The following is a 13,795-nucleotide window of genomic DNA, read 5'->3' as shown; positions in this document are numbered from 1 at the left end:
TGAATCGACTAATTGTTTAGTACACTAGTTCCTTTTATTCACGTACAAATCAGTTAATTTTGATGTATTTTATTTTCTCTTAAAATTGTTACCCTTTTGGTGCTATTGAAGCCAGAATTAAGGACAGGTAGTTAGTGTAGAAATAGGAAATCGGGTCAATTCGAGGAAATGAAGCCATGAAGCCATCTGCCTCTGGAAGTTGGAGACTGCCCCTGGAAGAATGGAATGTCAAGGAGCTCCAGAGCCCATTGATTACCAAATCTGCCTGCCTTTATCAAGGAGTGCAAGCAAGGAGCTGCTAATTAAGGTCCCCTGGGCCCTTCCCTGCCTGAATCACCTTGGCCCTCCCCCTGCCCATGACTTCTCACTTAATGCAAAACCAGGCCTAGTCACGTAGGCAGGAAGGAAAGGTAAGGGGGAGAGAACTGGAGAACAAAAGAGACCCTAACCTATTAAAGATGGAGGGTAGCTCACTTCTGGGGACTTTAGAACATCAGCCATGGCCCCCTTCTTCCTGCCGGGAGAAGTCTGTATTATTACCTTTAAATAAAACCTGCTTAATCTGCTTGCCTTGGCATGCTTCTCTAGTGTTCAATCTTCAACATTAGAAGGAGCAGAACTCGTCACCGGTAAACGGCGGTATCACTATGGTGTGGATCAGTGGAAGAGCCTCTACCTACCACGTGCAAGGTCCTGAGCTCTATCCCCAGAGCTGCAAAAAATTAAATTTAAAAATTTAATTTTAATTTAATAAAATTTAATTTAAAAATTACCCACTTAACCTACCTTTCAACATGTAAGGTTTATGCCAAAGGCAGTTTTATTCCATGAACAGAAGTAGAAAACCTCAAAATACATGTGAAAGAACTTTTAAAAATCTGACCATCAGGGACTGAGACCGGTTGTGGGGGAGGGAAAAGTGGCAAAAGGGGATTATTCAAATGACCGAAAACCACTTCCCGATCCAGCGCAGGCGCACCCTCGGGCCAGAGAGAACTCTGGTGGGGCAGAGGGTGATTGAATTATTCAGATATTGAAAAGGAAGCTGAACCGTGGCCATGACAGGCTGTGTTTAGGGCATGAAAGATTTCAGGCCTAGGTTTCTATCAGCAGCTAACGAGCCAATGCCTAGCATTCCAAACCATATATGTCAATATGTTAAGACCTGGGTACCCTAAGCCAATGGAAACATGCCAAACCACACATGCTGAAAGATCAGCCAATCGTGTACTTTGCTTTGTTCAAATTTCCCGCTCTGCTGTGGAGCTCATAAAAATCCTGCTGAATCTAGACTCAGGACTCTGAGCTAGTACCTGCTTCGTCAGTGAACGTTGGGAGTCCTAGCTCCGAGCTTGCAATAAAGACCCTTTTGCTTCTGCATCGCAGACGGCTCCTTGGTGGTCTTTGGGGGAGTCGTGATCTGGGCACAACAATATGAAGATCATCTTCTAGGTTGTCTGTAAAAGGCCCCAGATATTTCAAGTGGCCATTTTGGAATTACAATGTTTTTGGATAATTTTGCCCCAGAAGTTTATTAAAATCGGCAAGAATCATCTCTGAAGTGAATTGATAGTAGTGAACAGATTCAACAAGTTACTGAAAAAGAGACCCAGGCATTTCTTCAGTATTTTGGTTCAAACGGATTATATAACTGGTTAAAGTATTTCAGCTGGTGATATTTTTGCCGTTTCCCCCACCCCATCCCCCACCCATCCTGTTGTTGTTCTTCTGCCAAAACTGTTTAGGATATGTTTGATTTGTGTACTGAGTAGTTTCAGCAGCTTCAGATTACTGTTTGAGTCTTGTTAAAGTTTCATGGCAATTTATTTTTACCTTCATTAAAACTTTTAGGAATTTTTGAACTCAGCCCTTTTCTTGTCACAATGGGACAGCTTTTCTAAATGAAGACACTGAAAGAATACAGAGTTTTTTTCTTTTTATCTTTTACTTATGTGGGAATTTAAGATGTTGCAGTTTCCACCAGCATGGTAGTATTGAGATAGCTATTTGTTGTCTTTTTATGTGCTGATGTTTAGGTGTGAAATTTTCTGTTTCTGCTTTTTGGCTCATAAATTGGATATTTCATCTGGAGTGGATAAGTACAACAGCGACAAGTATATGGAATAATAAAGAAGACTTTGATCTTAAATCTGAGAAACTTGGCTAATTCTGGAGATAGCCATATGAAAACTTTAAAACAGAAGTATGGGTAGCTGACTTGAAATAACTCTATGTCAAATAGTCATGGGTTAAGCATCTTCAAAGAACTTGGGTATTATTTCAGAGGATACAAAATAAAAAATAAAAAAACTGGAAAACATAAAGATTACAGAGAAAAAAACCAACACCTTCGTGGGCAGTCCTGTTGGAATCTGGACTTGCCATGAGGTGTTGAAGCCTTGTTTCGCTGAGTTGGAGAGATGGGATCTAAATGGCGCAGCATGACTTTGCTCCAGCCTGGCTTAATTTTCCTACTCCATCATCATCAGCAAAGTCATCATTGCATTTTGAGAAACATTCTGAAAATTTTTCATGGATGGAAAATCCTTATGATGTGAATCGTCAAAGACACAACTCTTCAGATGGCTGTGATTCTGATACTGGACGTTCTAATGGAGGTAATTTTGAAAGGAAAGAAGAAAATGGATGGCGTACACATGGCAGAAATGGTACTGAAAACATAAATCATCGAGGAGGATACCATGGTAGAAATTCCCGTTCTCGTAGCAGTATTTTCCATTCTGGAAAAAGCCAAGGACCATGAAAACAACATACCTAATAATGAAACCAGAAGGAAGATAAAAGAGAATGCAAACAGTTTGAGGCTGAGGATTTTCCATCTTTAAATCCTGAATACAAGAGAGAACCAAATCAGAATAAATCTTTCTCTACAGGTGTATGGGGCCTACACGCCTAGACACACACATACCCAACCAAAAAAAATCTCCCAAGCTCCTGTCTTAGAGTATCCTCCGAATCCTAAGTCTAGCGCTCCAAGGATGCTGGTCATCAAGAAAGGTAATACAAAAGACTTACAGCTATCTGGATTCCCTGTAGTAGGAAATCTTCAGACACAGTCAGTTAAGAATGGAACTGGTCCGAGTGTTTATAAAGGCTTAATCCCTAAACTTGCTGCACCACCTATAAAACCTACACAATGGAAAAGCCAAACTAAAGAAAATAAGGTTGGAACTTCTTTCCCTCATGAATCTACATATGGTGTTGGCAACGTTAATGCTTTTAAATCAACTGCCAAGAATCTTAGTGCATCAACAAATTCAGTGAAAGAGTGGAATCGTTCAAATTCCTCTTCACCTGTTGACAAACTTAATCAGCAGCCTCGTCCAACCAAACTGATACGAATGCGCACTGATAAGAAGAGTGAATTTTTGAAAGCATTGAAAAGGGACAGAGTAGAAGAAGAATATGAAGATGAAAGCCATGCTGGCTCAGAGAAGGATGAAGACTCTAATTTGCATAACAGCAACAGTACTCACCAAGAAAGGGATATAAACAGAAACTTTGATGGCTATGAAATTCCACCAGAGACTGGTAATGCCTCCGTGATTTCCCAACCGCTCACTCGGTCTTCAACCTTTCCACAAACTGATGTTCTTTCCAGTTCACTTGAGGCAGAACACAGGTTGTTAAGGGAGATGGGCTGGCAGAAGACCGTGAAAATGGTGATACATGTGCTCCCTTAACTGAGGATGAGATGAGAGAATTCCAAGTTACTAGTGAACAGTTGCAGAAGAATGGCCTGAGAAAAAATGGTATTTTGAAAAATGGCCTGATCCGTGACTTCAAGTTTGGACCCTGGAAAAACAGCACTTTCAAACCCACCATTGAGAATGATGACACAGACACGTAGCAGTGACACGTCAGATGAGGAAGATGTGTGACGGATTTCCTAACAGCTTTAGAATTTTTAGTGTGGTACATCTCTCATGCAGTTTGGGGTGAATGGTAAAAACGAAGAACTATAATTTATGTAGTGAAATACCCCATGAGAAGATGATTTTGGGGAGACTTCAATATGAAGAAAAGCAAGAATGTTGTGTTGGGCTACGTTGAACGTTATTTCTTTGTAAATGAATGTGGTAGAAATGAGGATTTTGGTTGATCCAACATTGACTTTCTTCATTGCTACAGCATTTCTCTGACTAGCAATGTGACGATGTAACAAATGAGATTTTCTCATTTAGTAATAAAAAAATTGTGTAATGTTTTGGAAAAAAAAACTGACCATCAATATTTCACCATATAAATGTTAACTAGAAATTGAAACCTTTTTGTTATTGTTGTTCTCAGAAGCTATACTCACCTTATGCCAAACTCTTGGAATGTCTAGAAAAAAAATTCCGTTAAGTTTTGGTGTTTTGTTTTGTTTTGTTTTCAGTGCTAGGGATCAAATCCAGGGACCCACATGGTCTAGGCAAACCCTCTACCACTGAGCTATATTCCCAGCCTCGGAAATAATCAAATAAAAGCAGAACATGGTGGCACTCACCTGAATCCCAGCAGCTCAGGAGGCTGAGGCAGGAGGAATAAAAGCTCAAAGTCAACCTCAGCAACTTAATGAGGCCCTAAGCAACCTAGCAAGACCCTATCTCTAAATAAAATGTTTTAATAAGGGCTGGGGATGTGACTCAGTGGTTAAGCACCCCTGGGTTCAATCCCCATAATAATAATTATAATAGGAAGAAAAGAGATGATCTTTTCAAATCCCAAAGAAAGAGCATTGAATATTCACTGTTTATGATAGCCTCATTATAAAAGAGAATTGAACAAAGAAAAGGTCTCTTCGAATAAAATCCACGAAGAGGGGACAAGAATTTCATAGTAAGGAGTTGGGGTGAAGCAAATTTGTTTTGCATTTTATATAAAACTAAAGGTAACATTTTAAAAGTATGGCAACTATCTGCCAACGTGTGCCATTTAAAATGAAATAATACTGGTTCCAGGTTACAGTTCCGGCACTGGTGGAGGAACAGGGCCTGGATTCACTTGCTCACTTGAAACAACATCAACAGTGTCAAAGCAGATGAAGCAACAGTTTTCCAGACATCAGACTCCAGGAAACAAGGGAAAGTGATCCCTGAAAGATAGGACTCAGGTGCGCCCTGGGGCTGCCACAGCTTGCCGCCTGGAGAGGAGCAAAAACAGAGGCAGAGCCCCGAGGCTTGTGGAGTTGAAGGCAGAGGTAGTGAAGGGTTGATGAAGGCCAAAGTAAGGACCCCTCAAAAGGACTCACAAGAGCGGGGCTTGGTGGTGCACACCTGTAATCCCAGTGGCTTGGGAGGCTGAGGCAGGAGGATCACAAGTTCGAGGCCAGCCTCAACAACTTAGTGAGGCCCATCTGCAACTTAGTGAGACCCTGTCTCTAAATAAAATATTTTAAAAAGGTCCAGGGATGTGGCTCAGTGGTTAAGTACCCCTGGGTTCAATCCCTGGTACCAAAAATAAATAAATAAAGTTTATTTTGTGTGTATGTTTAGAACCCTCTGATTTTGGTGAATTACAGGGGAGTGAGGAACAGAACTGATGTTTGCTGGTAAATCCTTAAACAGGCAAGGAGGGGCTCCTGAAGGTAAAAATCAGGACGTGCTTAAAAATCAGGGGCTCCTGAAGGTAAAAATCCTTCCAATGCTTAGCCCCTCTTTCTGTTTCAGACCAGACCTGTTGAGTCTCCAGCAAGTAGCCAGTTGCCCTTTTTTTTTGGGGGGGGGAGGGGGTACTGGGGATTGAACCCAGGGGCCCTTAACCACTGAGCCACATCCCCAGCCCTTTTTTATATTTTATTTTGAGAGAGGGTCTCAATGAGTTGCTGAGGGCCTCACTAAATTGCAGAGGCTAGCTTTGAACTCAAGATCCTCCTGCCTCAGCCTCCCACGCTGCTGGGCTTACGGGCACGTGCCAGGGCACCTGGCTAGCCAGTTGCCCTTTGAGCACTCCTGCCTGAGGCTGGCACCAGTGAAGTTTCTGCTCCAGGTGAGCTGGGATTCCCTGCATCTGCCTGTCTGTCTCTCCAGTTGTCTGGGTCCTGGTTTCCCTGTTGTGAAGCAGGCTCTCTAATAACCAGTCCAAGAGAGGACCGCCAGCACATGGAGGGTAGCAGAGAGCTTCACCATGCCCACCACCTGGAACAGGAGCCTGGCCTCTCCCGCCCACCACATTCTAGGCTACAGTTTTACCAGTCACCTGAGTCGGGTGGGACAGAACACAGCCCCGGGCAACAAGTTACTGGAACTGGAGTTTGTACTCACAGATAAACAAGGGACAGAAGAGGCCCAGGACTCATGGACGAGTCCACAGGGCTCAAGAAAGCTGCCTGGAGCAGGTCTCTGAGCAAAGTGTTGAAGGGCGGCCTGCTTCCGAAGGAGAGAGCCACGAAACCCAGGTCCTGGCCGTTCCTCCCTAGGTCAGCATTCCTCAGGAGGACAGAGACAAGGTCCCGCCTCAGGACACACATTCCTAGCGTGCTTTACACTTGTTCTGAAAACTGCTGGGGGACACTGTGTCGGACACCTGTGACCTCCATTCTCAGAGGACCCCAAGAATTGCAGGGCGCTTCACTGTTGAGGCGGGGTGGGACGATCCCCACGCTTCTTCACATCAGCCTGGACACCGGAAGCCCCTCCCAATTCTTCATTAATCTTGTTGAGGTCTTAGGGAATTTGTTGCCCAGAACAAATGTCAAGGCCAAGGACAAGCCAGAGAGGGGGCACTGTTAGTGTCCTCCTAGGAGAGACTGTTTCAAACCCCTTTCCTCCGGGGGTCCCTCGTCCTCTGCTCGTCCTGGTCAAATGCAGCGGCTTCAGGTGTCCGGCCCTTGCTGCTGCCGAGCACCTTGTGTCCTGCTCTGGGGCCAGCTCTTTTGCAACAGTCATCTATGACCGCTCTGCACCATGACCACTGCCATGAGCAAGGCCCCTGCCTGCTGGGCCTGTGCGTCCTGCCCCAGGGTCCAGGCAGGGCCGGGCTAGCACCCGGGAGGGCTGCAGGGAAAGCCAGGGAGGGCCCTGCACGCCCGGTCTCCCCTGCCCCCCTGGCGTGGGGACCGGGAGCTGCAGGGAGGCTCCGCGGCAAGCGGAGCAGTCCTGGAACCTACGTACAGTGCTCAGGTCCTGTTCCATCTGGAATGAAAGTCGCCTGGCCCGCAGACCACGAGCTCGGCGAGCTTTGTAGCAGGTGAAAGCAACACAGAGGCAGCACCCACACCAAAATGACCTTCTCGAGTCCAGGGCTGCCCCACATTCGAATGACTGCGTGACCTTAGGAAGTTGTGGGTTGCAGGACTCACTCTCTGGGGCCTTCCTGGTAGCACCAAAAGCAGACTTTTCTCTGAAGCATAAAATCTCCCATCTGCATTCCTGGCTCATTCCCACCTCTTGAGGGGAAGGGGCACATTCTCTGATCCCTGGTGTTTTAGCTTTTTTCGCTGCTGTGACTAAAAGAACCAACAAGAACAACTTTATAGGAGGAAGAGTTTATTTGGGGGCTCACAGTTGCAGAGGTCTCGGTCCAGAGGCAGCTGACTGCATCCCTCAGGGCTCGAGATGAGACAGAACATCCTGGAAAAAGTGTGTGGAGGAGGAAGCAGCTCACGTGAGAAACTTCACTTGCCGGATACAAAATATACACCCCAGAGCCACGCCCCCAGGGCCCACCTCCTGCAGCCACGCCCACAGGGTGCACCTCCTGCAGCCACGCCCCCAGGGCCCACCTCCTGCAGCCACGCCCCCAGGGCCCACCTCCTGCAGCCACGCCCCCAGGGCCCACCTCCTGCAGCCACGCCCCCAGGGCCCACCTCCTGCAGCCACGCCCCACCGGCCTTCAGTCACCCATCAGGGGCTCACTCTCAGGTCCAGGCTTTCACAGCCCCGTCCTTTCTCCTCCAGTCCTCGCACTGTCTCACACGAGAGCCTGTGGGGGACACCTCACATCCAAACCGTACGCCTGGTAATCCAGACTTGGAAGGGAGAGGAACAGCGGCCCATCCCATAAGGCCAACCCAGGGAGCAGTGACATAGGGTCAGGCCTGGACACCCAGCCTCTCCCTGACCGTGAGGAAAGCCAGGGCACCACAGCCTTGGAACTTTCTCAAGAGCCACCTGGGTGGGGACAGCAGCCCTCCTATGGGAGGTCACACCCCCTCAGGGCAGCCGAGCCCAACCTGCAACTGCGGCTGGACCAGACCCCGTGGAGGTAACGACATGCCCCCAAACCCTCCGCGAGGTCGGAAGAGAGCAGGAGGTTAGAGCCGCTGGCCCAGGGAGGTCTTGGGGTGTGGAAATCTATATGGAGACGGTGCCAAAGGCGTTCTCGGAGGAAGCTGCCTCCCAGCCCTTCTGAGAGGAGCTGTCCCTTACTCTGCCCCCACTTCCTACCACTCCCTTCCCGTGTCCTTCCTTGCTGTGGACGCTCCTTCGCCTCCGGCCTTGTTAAAACAAGCAGCTCTAGTGTGTGACGCTAACAGGCAGGAGGCATGGATGCGGGCTGGCTCTGGTCACAGCCCACAGGCAGATGCCCTGGCCATCGGTCCCACCCTCCTGCAGGAGCTGCTCCTTCCTGCTTCCTCTGCTCCCCGGCAGAAGCACCACCACCCCCTCTCACCCACAGGGCTCCTTTCCTCTCAGGCCTCAGGATTTCCTTCCTGTGCAGAGCCGTGGGGGCCTGCTCCACCCCAGGGTCACTTTGAGCCGGCCGCGTGTGTGTGTGTGTGTGTCTGTGTCCTTGTGGTATGCGTGTGTGACGGTGTCTGTGCACATGGACGTGTATCCATCTGTATCCATCTGTGTCCCTGTGTCCCTGGCTCTCCGCTATGACGCTGACATCATGAAAAGCCCAAACGTGTTTTTTCTTCTTTTCATCTTCCACTTCTCCCTGACTCGGGGTACCTGACACAGAGGGGCTCCAGGAGGAGGTCCTGTTATAAAGAATCAAACAAAACTAGTGTGTACACAGTGCCTCTGATCAGGGCTTCTGAGCTGAGCTCTGGGCTAAGTAAAGAAGACCCAGCCACAGGGGCATCTGGGGAAGAGCTGCCAATGCAAAGGTCCTGGGGCTGGCTCACACTCCACATGTGTGAAAAACAGCAAGGAGGCCTGGAGGTGGAGGCAGAATAAGAGGCCCAGCGTCAGCCACTGGCGAGGACAGTTTTTTGGCCCCTGTCGCTCTTGGTAAGGACTTGGGAGAGCATTGTAAGTGAAATGGGAAGCCAGGAGGGTTCTGAGTGGAAGAGTCACATGATTTGGCTTTAACAGGAGTTTCTTTGTTGTGCTGAGAACAGACTGAGGAGGCAAAGCAGGGCACAGAAAATTCCCTCATCATTGAATCTTCTGGAGTTTAGTTTGTGCAGGAAAAGCAGAGCTGCCGCAGACCCTTTCCCTTTGGCTCAGCAATTGTGTTAAAATCAGTTCCACATCATCTTCCCAGGGCAACGAAAGAACTTTCTTAACGGCATAACTTTCTGAGCTTTTCACACACTTTGTTCCACTCACTGCAACCGCTGTTCTGACTGCAGCTCACACTATCCCACGTTGGCCAGATAGAGTCTCCCTGCACCGGCCCCTGGGTCCTTTTTTCTTTTTCTTTTTCTTTTCTTCTTTTTTTTTTTTTAATGGTACCAGGGATTGAACCCAGGGGCCCTTAACCACTGAGCCACATCCCCAGCCCTTTTTTCGTGTTTTATTTAGAGACAGGATCTCACTGAATTGCTCAGGGCCTTGCTAAGTTGCTGAGGCTGGCTTTGAACTCTCGATCCTCCTGCCTCAGCTTCTGGAGCCGCTGGAATGACAGGCGTGTACCGCCCTGGATCCTTTTGACCAGGGCCTTGTCCTCAGTGGGCTTCTTGCTGTCATAACAAGATGGTCCCAGCTCTTCCGTTACATTCCCAGCCCCAGACGGCAAAACCGCCATCCCTCCGCGGACCCGCCTTTCTTTCAGCTGGGCATGATATTTAGAGTCCTGCAGCGTACTCATTTGCCGGTGGGTTTTTGTTTGCTGGGAGATTCAGAGGATAGAAATAGAACAAATGTATTTTTAGCGAGAAATTTGGTTTTGAAATAAGTGTACATGCAGGAGGAATTGTAAGACTGTACTATTTACAGGGATTACAGTTTCTCCCATAGGAAACGTGCTTCAGGATCACCGGCTTGCAAACCCACACCTCAGGGTCACTCCCAAGTTGCCGGGTCCTCGTTTTCCCTTTTTTAGCTACACGCACGCACGTTCCTCGGCCCCCAAGCCCTCCTTAACCTCTGACAACCACTGATCTACCCTCCATGGCTCTGATCTTGTCATCCTGTGTGACATAAATGGAATGCCACTGCATAACCTTTAACCTTTTCCTCAGGGTGCAGTTCTCTGGAGATTCACCCACTGGTGCACATAACCTGTTACTGTGTGTGTGTCAGTAATTTGTTCCTTTTTATCCCAATCCTTGGCTTATACCCAAAGGACTTAAAATCAGCATACTACAGTGACACAGCCACATCCATGTTCATAGCAGCTCAATTCGCAATAGCTAAACTAAGGAACCAACATAGCTGTCCTTCGACAGATGAATGGACAAAGAAAATGTGGTGCATATACACATGGAATATCACTCAGCCTTAAAGAAGAATGAAATTATGATATTAGGTGGTAAATGGATGGAGCTGAAGACTATCATGCTAAGTGAAACAAGCCAATCCCAAAGAACCGAAGGCCAAATATTGTCTCTGATATGCAGATACTGACACACAACAAGTAGGGGAGGGAAGAACAGAAGGTCATTGGATTAGACAAAAGGGGAATGAAGGGAAGGGAGAGGGGTGGGAATGGGAAAGACGGTGGAATGAATGGGACAGAACTTTCCTATGTTCATACATGAACACAGGACCAGGGAAACTCTACATTACGTTCAACCACAAGATCGGGAAGTTATGCTCCATGTATGTTTGATGTGTCAAAATACACTCTACTGTCATGTATATCTAAAAATAAATAAATTTTTAAAAATTTGTTCCTGTTATCACTGAGGGCCAGTGCATGGTATGGAAATGCCACATGTGTTCAATCCCTCGCCCATTGAGGGACATCTGGCGGCCTCATCCTTGGCTACCATGGGCACACCAGCTTGAGACATTGGTGAGCAAGTTTTTTTGTTTTTTGTTTTTTTCCCTTTGGAGGTGCTGGGAATCGAACCCAGAGCCTCATGCTTGCAAGGCAAGCACTCAACGGACTGAGCTATCTCCCCAGCCCCATGAGTAGGTTTTTGTATGAATGCAAATCTCCATTTCTCTGGGTCAATTGCCAAGGGCAACTGCTGACTTGTGTGGTAGTTGTATGTTTAGATACAAAGAAACGCTGAGCGTTCTTCCAGGGCAGCTGAACCAGTTGGCAATCCCTTTAGCAGTAAAGGAGGCGTCCATATTCTCTACGCCTCGCCAGCATTTGGAATCCTCACCATGTTATTGAACCTTCTGATGTGTGTGTTTTGTCTCATTGAGGCTGCAATTTTCCATTCCCCTATGGCCAGGGAAGTTGGGTCTCTATTCCTGCTTGTCTGACATCCCTGTAGCTCACTGGTGAAATTCATGATCATATCACCTGCCCATTTCCTAGGTGGCTTGTTTTATTGTTGAGTTTTGAGAGTTCTCTACATAATCTAGATTCCAGACCTTCATCTGGTATATGCCTTTATCAATATTTTCTCTCAGACTGTAGTTTAAATTAAAAAAAAATTTTTTTTAGTTGTAGATGGACACGAGACCTAATTTTATTAATTTATTTTCACGTGGCTCTGAGGATAGAACCCAGTGCCTCACACGTGGCAGGCAAGTTATCTACCACTGAACCACAGCCCCAGTCCTGTAGTTTAATTTTTTATGCTCATAAATAGGTCATTCACAAAACAAAATTTTTTTGTCCAATTTTGATACCAGTTTGTGTAGATTTTTGCTTTTATGGATGTTGCTTTTTGATGTAAAGTCTAAATAGTTCTCCTGAAGAGTTTCTAATATGTACAGAAAAAAAAAAGTTTTATAGATTAACATTTAAATCCATGCTGTCTTTTGAGTTAACCCTTGTATAGGGTGTTAGGTTTCTGTGGAGGGTCATTTTTTACCATTGATAAGCAAATGCCCTAGTAACATTATTGGAAAACCATCCTTCTCCCGCTGAACTGCTTTTGGATTTTTTGGTCAGAAATCTGTCTATCATAATCAGGGATCTGAGTTCTCTCTTCTGTTTAGTCGATTATTTGTCTCCACTCATATATGACATATTCTTGATTGCTCTAGCAGTGGTCTTGTAATGGGCTACATTGGTTCCTCTAATTTTATCACTGTTTTTTTAAAAATCATTTTAGCTCTCCAAATTCTTTTGCATTTCCATGGAAATTTTAGAATAATCTTGTAATTTGCCTACAAAAAAAAATATTGCTGGGATTTTTTTTTTCAGAAATAGCTTTTATTAAACAGCAAAGCAGAACTGCAACACAATTTTAAATGTTTGTAAATTAGGTCACAAAAGGGATGCAAAATGTTTGCAGTTATTATATATTCATACAGCTAAAGTCACATATCAAATCTTACACTAATACATAAGATTATTTCATGATTAAAAGTATCCCAAATCTAATAATCATAAGCTATATTAATAGATCTCTTTTCCTATTATAACATCTTAATATTATTTCCAATACTGATTCCCTTACCAAATGGAATCTACAAACTAAATTTTTAAAAATTGTTAAAGAATGACTAAACCTCTGCAAACTAAATGGTTGAATTTACAGAAAATACTGGGAGCATAAGTGAGCTAATAGGATTAAGATTACTAGTTATTATACATGTAAATTCTACTTTGTGTTCATGATTCTGATACTAATAAGTTGATCTACTGGGTAAATGTCCTTGAGACCAAATGGTAACTGGTCTCCCCAAAATGTGGCTTACATAAAGTTATTCAAACTTAATCCATTTTTATATCTATTGTACCCCAAAAATCTGTTCTGCCAGAGAGAACACAAATTTGGAGTGAAAGCATTTGGAGTTGGTTACTAGTACTTACCAAGTTTCCTGCCCCATTTCTATTTTTCCTTGAGATTTTCTATCTTGAACACATACATGACCAGAACTCCTCTATCTTTTCAGGTACCAAGTAGGTTATTTTGTGCAAAAGGAAGTTTTTAACAAATCTTCCCAATGTGAGACCATTTTTATAGTCTTGGTCCATCTTCAATTGCTTAAAGAGAAACCAGCAATCCTATCTCATTATTAAATATCACAAAGGACAAACCCTAGCTAAGAAACAATCTTATTTTGGTTAAGTTTCAACAATTAGAGTCAGGTTACTCTCATAAGTGATTAACTATTAAAATTACTTTTACAAATGTGAGACTTTCTTTTTTCCTTAGGGGAAGGGAAATGGGAAGGAAGAGGCAAATGGAGAAGAGACACAAGATGGTGGACAGGGTACATAAAGCTGTGCATTCGGTACATGATTTTGGTCACTTTTTCACAACATGGTGGTTATTTTCTTATATATTTTACTAAGCCTATATAATAAAAGACAGTGCTAAACCTAAATATCAAAGCAAATTCAATAAAACATTCATCTTCAAGTCTCATAAATATATGCAGTTCTAATTATAAAGTCTCTACATTTGCACATTTTCATAGACTAACATAATATACAAACTCATGGAAGTCTCTTGTTATGTAGTTAATTTTGTCTAGATCTGCCATTATCTTCATAAATATTCAATGAAGTCACAAACAAAGGTACTGTAACTTTTGGAATCCAA

The 13,795-nt window shown here is 44.9% G+C and overlaps 1 pseudogene; it reads left to right on the top strand.

The window, feature by feature from the left end:
* Positions 1–2,829: 2,829 nt before the first annotated feature.
* LOC124965745 (vasculin-like) lies at positions 2,830–3,902 on the top strand (annotated as a pseudogene).
* Positions 3,903–13,795: the final 9,893 nt, after the last annotated feature.

This window comes from Sciurus carolinensis, chromosome 15 (genome assembly GCF_902686445.1).
Source record: "Sciurus carolinensis chromosome 15, mSciCar1.2, whole genome shotgun sequence".
NCBI classification, from domain to species: Eukaryota; Metazoa; Chordata; class Mammalia; order Rodentia; family Sciuridae; genus Sciurus; species Sciurus carolinensis.
Note: the sequence above shows the minus strand (reverse complement) of the source record. Positions and strands in the feature narration are given on the sequence as shown.